The sequence below is a fragment of the Erithacus rubecula genome, assembly GCF_903797595.1.
Source record: "Erithacus rubecula genome assembly, chromosome: 3".
NCBI classification, from domain to species: Eukaryota; Metazoa; Chordata; class Aves; order Passeriformes; family Muscicapidae; genus Erithacus; species Erithacus rubecula.
The window spans coordinates 128,679,890-128,689,777 of NC_136689.1; the positions used below are offsets into that span (position 1 = coordinate 128,679,890).

A 9,888-nucleotide genomic window follows, 5' to 3' on the forward strand; every position below is an offset into this window, starting at 1 on the left:
TAATTATTCTATTATTTTTACCAATTCAGGCATGGGCCTGGCAAAACTAAAGCTCATGGTCACAATTGCTAAGCACAGGGGCAAAATGAATACATTAACTCACTGAACAGCCACACCTCTGGGAACTGCTGGAATGTAGGAAGTTCAATATTAATGTACATGTATAGCATCCTATGCAAATGATATTCATATTTCTGATTTAAAATCATCTTTCAGATGAACTAGCATGTTTAAAATCATCGTGGAGGCCAACACTTTATATCCATTCCTGCTATAGCTGGGATTTCATATCTGATAAGGATTTTCTGTCCCTGGTCTGTGCCTGATATCTTTTGACAATTTAGAGAATAATTAACAAATACAACAGAATAACTTCCAGAATATATACTGGTTTTGTTTATTTTTTTCTAGCTCAAAATTGCTGTCATCATTGCTGCTCGTCTATCTGCATGCTGTCTTTTCTAACAATGTATTGATTACTTGCATCCACTGTGAGAAATAGTTTCTTATGCCTTCACCATATAGATATTTTTTATTTCTGTCAAATTATTTCTTTCAAATAAGCTCTTACTGGTATTTCATGTTGCAAATGCATTTTTATCACAGGATGAATTTATGCTGCCAAATCCCTTAGCTCCAGTCCCTGCCCCTGGATCCTAGTCCCAGACCATCTGTGCTGCACACATGGAACATGTGCATGTAACCCTAACCCTAACCCTGGTCAAAACACAGGAACAAAACCCCCAGTTCCCTCTGCAATAACTGTGCTGGTCCAGGACATCTTCAGTTGCAAATTTATGATCTTTTCTTACCAGCTCAGGATACCCTCATTAATGCCTGCTCTGTTCTTTGGGTTGTTTCTCTTCTTATGGGGTTTATCCCACATATTTGAACATCAGTGCTACTCAGATCTATTTCTTTTGTTGGAGATTTTCTTGAGCAAGTCCAGGTGGCCTGTTTTTTGACATTTGTAATACAATAAAATACATTTGACAGTGCTCTCAGACTGCCTGTTGTACTCTTAGAAAAGTGATAGCACCTTCCACCTCTGCTGGGTATTTGGGATACCTTTGAGATCAAAAGAAATAATGATTTCCATCTTCACATGACAGACAAGTTTAAGCTTTGCTTACACCAGTGCAATTCAGTGTAACTTGTTTCTACTCTATGATTTTGTTCCATATATCTTAAATAGTTTAAAAATCAGTGGGGATAGGTCTACATGACATCTTTCTCCTTCCATTAACTGACCATTTTGGTTGCATTTAGCAAAGGTAGGTTTGGATTCAAGAGACACTGACTTCCCTACTACTAAGGCTATTGCATACCACATTGTCTACTTTGTTAGCATAAAACCTTTAAAGTGAGTATGGCTTGCACACTCTATACACTTTATATTGGCATTGTGATATAAAGTCACTTAATTAGGGGCTCAAATCAGTGGTTTGTAGTTTTTCGTACAGTTTTGCTTATATAATTTTATACAACATAAAAATAACTTTTCTATAATTTTAGACAATCTTTTATAAGCATTTTTATACCAAAAAATTGCTTTTCTGTGTTCATTAGTGAGCCTCCACCTGCATTCATTCAACATGGATTTTGCTGCTGCTGTTCTCCTACAATAGTACACAATCTAGAAGAAAACATATTGCTTTATCACAAATTAGTATTAAAGTAGAAAGCTCTAGAAATGCAGGTTTGATTTTCTTCTCTTTTTATTTATTTCTTCTCTTCTTATTATTTCAAATTCAGAAACAGGTTAAATCCAGCACTTCAACTGACACAGTTAGAGCTCCTGAATATAAAGCAACTTTAGATTTTTGCAAATTGGTAGAAATTTAAGAACTTGTTCCTGCCATTCAACAGTTTCACTCACACAGCTTTTGTAGAGCTCAAACAAAAGCTTAGCTAAATTATCCACTTTACTCCCAGGAGTGTAAAAACCTTGTATTTGCTAGTGGCTGAGGAAAAGACACAATGCAATTGGCAAAGATGCAGAAACACGTATATCTTGCCAGAAAAGGCATAGAGAGGAGAGTGGAATGAGGAAAACATACAAATTATTAAGTTACGGGAATGTTAGTGCATGGGATAAAATTGTTGTTCTGGTTATAGCTCTGTAAATCAGTGAACACTTTAAAATTTTTGGTATGATAGCAGAAGTTGTTATTAACTTCTATTAAAATTGTTAGTATCTGTTTTTAGAATAAATTACTTTCCAACCCTTGCTTAAACAGTTTCACCTGACTTTTTCTAAGAACGTTTAATTAATTTAGTGCAAAATATAATGAGGTATGTGTTCATATAATGCAGGTGCAAAGAGGGGAATATAAAAAAAATGCTGTCTTTGTTATTTAATTTCAGTCCCTTTGTTCAAGAGAAAATAACTCTTAAATGGTGAGAATGAAGTTTCGAAGTCCTTGTGTTAGCTGTTGTGACATCTGATGCACAAAGAAGAGACAGGACAATTGAATTTATAAAGGATTTATGAATCCAAGGGCCAGACTGTCAAATTCTAGTAACATTATTCCAATTGCATTTCCATCAGAAATTGAATTGGGTGAGTTAAACTGATCTTTTACTTGTCTATCAATTTTGCTCTTACTGACATTTTGAAAGGGTCCCAGGAGGTGTATTACTATACATTTGGTACATAATTTCTCACTTTCTGACCTCTGTAAACAGGGTTGCCATTTCTGGATGTCCGTGCTCCTCTTTACAGAATTGGTTATTCCCTTGAGTGTTGTTAGAATCCTGAGGTCTGGAGTGGCTGCTGGCCATGATCAGCCTCTCTATCTTACTGCTGAGCAGACCTATGGCCTCTGCAAATACACTAGGATTGCTTTGCCTATCCTCACTTTTCACCATGGAAATACCAGTTCTACAGAATGACACCACTCTGAAATTAGACCAGACACAGAACATAGCTCCAAACTTATCCCTAAATGCAACCATGAAAAACAGTGTTCCAGGAGAATGTGCACTTCCAGCATATCATGATCCAAATTAAACCTTTTGGATGGTTCTTAAGCTGCCTGAAAGTTTGAGCAAAGGGTCATCAGTGCATGAGGTGACAATTGGTGGCACAGGGTGTCTCACTGAGGTCTTCTGTGCCCATATGGCCCAGCACAGGTAGAAATGAAACTTATTGCAGTGCAGGACTAAAATTAAAGCCCTGAGCTTGGAAAATAGTTAAGTACAACAATAAACAGTTATCCATTGCTAAGTCATTGTCCTCTGCTAGTGGGAGGCTCTGAATTGTGCTCTGTTTCAGGACAAGGGCATCACATCATGCACAAGAGTGTCTCCATGGAAGGAGACATGGACATCTCTATCAATCAAGGGCAGTTTGGGTCCTCTAAGGACAAAGATAATGCTGATGTTTAGGCTGCTATTGGCAAGGAAGGCTGAGAAGTTTCCCATGAACCCTAAGTGTGTCTTTGTCTCAGAAGGTCTCCAGGATTCAGGAGCTGATGGTATGAGTGCTTTTCACTTTCTGTTTGCAATAGGAAATTCTATATGGATACTTCTCTGCCATATGCCCTGTTTGGAAAACCAGACCTTAGGAGTTTATGACCCAGTGCTCTGAGAAGTGTGGGTTAGGATTCCAGAGTTACAGAGATGCATAAATCCCACCTGGTATCTCATGCTTCCCTTTTCTTGTTGCTTATATGACACATTTTTGCTCTGCTTTGACATTTTGAATGCTTTGTAAGATCATTCACAATTGCCCACAGCTGAACTTTATAATTTCCATCCCCATCCAGCTAGTTAACTCTGACCCAGGGTCCTGTACACTCTTCTCAGTGAAACAAAGAGCCTCCTGAACCTCCTCCTCTGCTTCTCACTCTATGCATTGGAGAATCCTGCCCCGTTGACTCCTGGCCTTCCTTCTCTATCTGAAGCTTTAATTTCTGACTTTTGGCCTCCTCTTTCACCTTCAAGTTGAACACGTGTAGATATATGCCAGAGAGTGCAAGAAGGGAAATGAAGGCACAAACATGAAATCAAACATGAGATCACTTTGTACAAAAATCATGTAAAAATACATGAGAGCAGTGGTTAGCCCCTTGTCTGTTTCCTTGTGCCTCAAATTGTCTGCTGTCATAGTTGATGTTATTTGTGAATTACTGAAAGTCTGCCACACCAGGTAGGAAGACAAATTTGGATGTTAATTAGGTGTAGTTAAAAAAAAAGAGCATTTTTATAGTTAGACTCAATCCCTTGCTAATGAAGCGTTTTTTTCTATTTATGATCTACTGTGATTACTACTAACACATACTAAAATCTTTCCTATCTCATTCATTATTGGCTTTGTCTATTTTAATTTTATTGCCTGACAAAATTCCATGTTCTACTTGCCCCATCCCTGCAGGTGTTCAAGGCCAGGTTGGATGGAGCTCTGGCAATCTGGTCTATTTGAATACCATGGCAGGGAAAACAAGATGATCTTTAAGATCCATTCACAACTCAAACCATTTCATAATTACATGATTTTATTTTCTACAATAATTTGTATTTGAGATGCTTTCACATTCATGTAGCTGTCTCCATAATCTGACTACAAATGCTCAGATGAAAAGGCTTAGTTTCCAGACATTGACAGGTTAAACAATGGTTGATCTTAAACATAAAAAAAACTTGGAAGGAGACTAAGAAAATTGAGTTTATATAATTTGGAAGTCTTAAAAGGGGTCAGCACTATCTCCCAGGACATGGTGTAACTGGTTCCAGAACACTATTTTGCAAATCCTAATTTAAAACAGTAATGCTGACTCAAGTCCTGGAGTGTAGCAGGTTTTATTAACCTGAGAAATTAGTTCTTGTGTGGTTATACTTACTACAAGATCTAAAGTGTGACTCATTTTTGTATTGTGCATTGATCTCAGGCAGAACTGAATGTCTCAGCTGAAAACATACTTAGTATTCTGCAGGATGCTTCTATTCATAATAGCTCAGGAGCACCTGCAAACAGGCTTAGGAAAAGTATTATTTCTGAGCATTAAAACCATTATTAAAAAAAGACAGAAAATGACTTGCTATTCTGTTTGTAAAGGTAATGTATACAGTGATTGTGACACTTTCTAACTAATTTTTTACATGTCAACAATAACTTTATTCCACAGGATTGAAAAGAAATGCTCTTAAAGAAATTGTGAAGCAATAATAATGAAAAATTTGTGTTTCTTATCTGAACTTCTTCCTCCACATTTTGTCTCCAGAAATCCCACTGGGAGGACATGTTGAGAGGATGTATTTACAGGCACATCTGGGATTTTTTTTGTACAAGGTACTCTGTTATGTACTTCATCAGCATCTGGGATATCCCTGCAGCACAGGATTATTATTATGATGAGGAGAGATGATGCATTAGCTGGTTATGGGATGGATATAATTACCAATGTCCTGAAACACTGCTGTGGATGCTCATTAGTCTGCCTTTAACAGTCTGACATGAATCACCTTGTAGTAGTTGCCTCTGAACTTCCAAAGCTATTGTATCCTTGTGTCTCTAGCATCCTCACGTTTCAATAAATATCTTGAACTACCAATTTATAGAATAGCATTTGAAATGTGTGTGAAGTCACTCCTGCTTTGATAATTGCACATTGTATTGAAAGGGACAGTTCAACTGAAGTTAATGGGTCAATGTTTTGGAGGGAGTAAAATCCAAAGCTACAATGTACCTCATTAAGCCAGGATTTTCTGCATTGCTGTCAGAATCACCTGTACCTTGCCTGTCCGCTCTAACAGATCGCTTAGTTTGTATCACTCTTTTCCATAGGAAATGTCTCATGCTCTGAAAGACAGATTTCTTTTTCCCCAGCCTGTGTGCATTGTCTAAAGTGAGTACCAGTCCAGACACAGAAACAATGAGATAAGAGGGGCTCTGTGAAGAAAAACGCTGACTGTTGCTGCTGCTGTTACTGTCACCCACCCAGGTGGGCTGCAGATTTATCAGGAGTGAAAGCAGCTGCTAATGGTCCACAATGAATGAAGTGTCCTTGGCCTTAAACTGTTAGGACAGTTTACTCTTTACAGGAGTACTTCCTGTTTAGTTTGCATCGTGCTTAATATCCGAGGCTAGGTGAGGTAACCTGTTTGGAAAGAAATGCTATTAGCATAATCACTGTTTTATTAAAGCAATGCTGTGAAGGCACGGTGTTGTCATTTACAGACAAATGAAAGATGAGATCTTTCTTGAGATCTTTCTTACATCAAAGAAATAAACATCTCCTTGTGTGTGGGTGCCACAGCCCACACAACTGTAATATTTTGAAGGACTAAAGTCTAAATAACATGCTTTGTTCAGGGAGGAACATGACACGGGTTCCAAGTACCCAGTAATGCGGTTAATGCACAGCAATGCATCAACACTCTGGTTTTCTTGATATGATTCCTTCTCTGGTCTTCATTGGTGTGGTGAGCTGAGGTGGGTGAGTTACATTTTAAAGGCTTTATGGAAGAAAATGTTATATACAAGGTTTAAGCTGACACAGCTGCATGAGACTGCAGAAGTACTCAGAAGGCACTAACTCATCAATGACTAGATTTTCTAAATAACTGGGAAATTACTGTAAGACATCTTTGTATTCTTATTCACGAGTTCATGTGTTCAATTACACAGTAGAGTTTTGACTTTAGACAAACATTATGTTCATAAACTATTACTCTAAACTAAAAAGTATAAGTTATGTCAATAATGTTGTTTTGTCTAGTTTTTTTCATTTCCAAAATGCATTTGAGAAAAACATAATAACTAGACTTTGCCATTCTAATTCTCACAACAGGTTTTATTGGTGCCATCTACTGGCTATTTAGTCCTTCTAAATTTCAACAAATCATAAATAATGCATTTTAAATGCAGAATAATAAGAACATTATGAGCCGTATAACCGAATCAACCAATATCAAACCATGTAATTGGCAAATCTGCAACATTTAAATTACATTAGGTCAAACTTTGGTACAATGTCCCAACAGTGCAATTGAACTGTGAAGCTTTTAGATGTGTCAAGTGGAGAAAGTTCAAGCCAGTGTACAAGTACTTGTGTACAGAACTCCAAGCACTAAAACCACACACATCCTCCTGGTGTGTCAGAGGAACTGACAACTGCCATTGCTTGAGATCCCTCCTCCCTGAGCACGTGGGGCACTAACACATTCACACAGCAGGTAAACATGGTCACCTTGTTGTTTGCCTTTGCTGGAGGGACATCCTCACAAAAAATTGGATGGAGAAAATGGTGCTTTAGTTCAGATGCTAGGCATGTTGTGACTGTTTCTGCTGAGGGTGAGTTTTTAAGCAAGCTGAATGGAGCATGACCATGGAGGGGATGGCACACAGCCTGTTCCACCACATCCATTGCAAAGATGGTGGGAGCAAGCAGAGCTTGGAAGGAACCTGCTGTGCACGACTACTGAATCCACTTCTGCTAAATTTGTTGAAAGATATCTGAAGATGACCTAGGATTTAAACAAGGCTTTAAATTACTTATATTCTTTGTAGAAAAAAATTGCCAAACTATAATTATTTGAGGCAGTGCCAGGGAAGGTCAGTAAATCAATATTAACTGAAATGTTAACAATATCTCCAGTGCCAGGTAAGAAAAGTATTTACACATCTGAGTAGCTGCATCCCCAGTCAACAATATAGCTGAGCACATGGTTAAAATACTTAATCATACTTGAAGGTGCTTTGCTAGATACCAGTGAGAGTACTCACATTCCCCATTCTGGTTAGTCAAGACCTTAATAGAGCCAGAAACAAATATATTTAGATCACAGCTCTGAGAACCAACCTCTGGAATAACTTGCTTAACAACTAGGTTCTGAACAAAGAAAGTATATTAATAGAATGATTGTAGAAAGGGTTCATGCTTCCTGTTCTCTGCCTTTTCCTGTCATCTAATAAAAACATGAGAGTCTTTAGGGAAGAAAAAGAATGTTACTTAACCATATCTGTTTTTCAGAGATTTATGTAAAAAAATGCATTCTGATGGAACAAACTAAGCCATGACTTTATATAATGTTTGGTCAATGGAACTAGAAAGGAGAGTTAATTAGAAATCTGGTGGTGTGTGTATCTGCACTGAACATGTTTTGTCCCTGCAAGGTTTCAGTGTGTGTGATGGTGTTCCCAGAGCTGAGAGCAACTCTGTAACTTCATCAAGGGATGATCAAGAACTTCCCAAGAACTTCCCAGGAACTTCTGCAGAAGAGGAGTGGGGAAACTGTCCCTTGCATGTTCCTGGGGCTCTCACTGCCAGACCCAGAAGATGCAGCCTCTCAGAGCTCATGAAAAGAAAAATGTAGCATTTCTAGGATAGGAAGAGCTACTGAGAGAGAGTAGGACAGAAGACAGATGGAAGATGAAAAATGGAGCAATGACAAAGGATAATGTAGATGAGTGTCATCATATAGTAAAGTACATTAACTTCCACAACCTGCAAATAACATTTAATTTAACATAATTTGCTTGTTTGTACAGCAAATTTGATTCCAGCTATCAAGTTACTCCATGTGCTCAAGTGGCAGAGCTGTGTGGATATGCAGCAGGTGGGTAGAATCCTCCTCATGACTCACAGAGGTGCTAAAATGGTTTGGTGTAAGGGAATCTGGAAGAGTTTTATGTTTCTTTACGGTGGCACAGGCAATGACACACAAAATATCTGCATGAATAAAGAGCTTCTAGATGCTTATTGTTTTCTGAATAACCACGTGCAGGTTCATGGTCTCCACAATCCATGGAGGGATTCTCTGGATGAATGTGCCAGACTGCACAGACTATCTAGGGGCTCATTAGAAGAGAGGCAGCGCTGCCTGAACATCATCAAACCATTCCTAAATCTGGTTTGCATGTCTCGGCATCTGGTGTTTCCTGTTCCAGTCCTGGAGCATGGAGTAACTGGCATGGCTGAACAGCCTGATGATACCTTGGATGGCTCCGTGATGAGAAATTTGGTCAGCTCTGCTTAGTAACCTTGAGCATTTCTATAGTTAGGTCTCATTAGCTCAGGGCTGTTTGTGAACATGGTTGATCACTACTGGCCAGTGCTTGTCTGGTATGTGTGGTCTCAGCCAGCAGCAGGTGTGGGAGCAGTGGGAGGACACTGCACACATCCTCAAGCCGCGTCTCTGGAAGACAGCGGTAGTCTGAGCACCAAAGTCACCACAATGCTCCTCCTTCACTTGAACAGTCATTTCCCTTTGTTCTCACCACAGCGTCCCTTTCCTCAGCAAATATTTCTGATTACTTCCCTTTCCTTCATTAAATTCAATTGCCGAACCTTGACTTCTAATATCAATCTCTTCCTTTGCTGTAGCCTCATCTACTGAGTGTCCGCACCCGTCACCTCCTGAGGATCTGGGCCTTTTGCAGGACAGTGACAGCTCAGGTGGCAGCAAAAGTGGCAGTGTAGGTAGCAACCAGGGTGTCAGTGAAGGTGTCTGTGAAGGTGATAGTGAAGGTGTCAGTGAAGGTGTCAGTGAAGGTGACAGTGAAGGTGTCAGTGAAGGTGACAGTGAAGGTGACAGTGAAGGTGACAGTGAAGGTGTCAGTGAAGGTGTCAGTGAAGGTGTCAGTGAAGGTGACAGTGAAGGTGTCAGTGAAGGCGGCAGCGCAGGGCTGGCCGCCCTCTGCCACGGACCCTCCCGCCTGGCAGAGGCCGAGGTGCGTTTGAAAACAACCCTCAAGATCTCTTCCAACGGCGGGACAGGTTCATGGCCCGACGCTTGAATGTCTGTAATTTGCCTTCAGAACTTACACAGTGCATTACAAGGATGTTTACGAAAACCCCAGTGCCGAGTCTGTTTGAAGGGATTTTCACGCCGCTCGTGTCTGTGCTGCAGTCCCGGGGCTCCCTCTGCACGCGAAGCACAATA

General features: G+C 39.6%; 1 protein-coding gene across 1 annotated transcript in view; it reads left to right on the forward strand.

Moving 5' to 3' along the window:
• The window catches only part of BAALC (BAALC binder of MAP3K1 and KLF4), a 30,708-nt gene extending 28,248 nt beyond the window's left edge, over positions 1-2,460 (forward strand). The window contains exon 4 of the mRNA XM_079302985.1: positions 2,368-2,460. The gene's annotated coding sequence lies outside the window, so the exon portion shown is untranslated. The remainder of the gene's footprint in view (positions 1-2,367) is intronic.
• Positions 2,461-9,888: the final 7,428 nt, after the last annotated feature.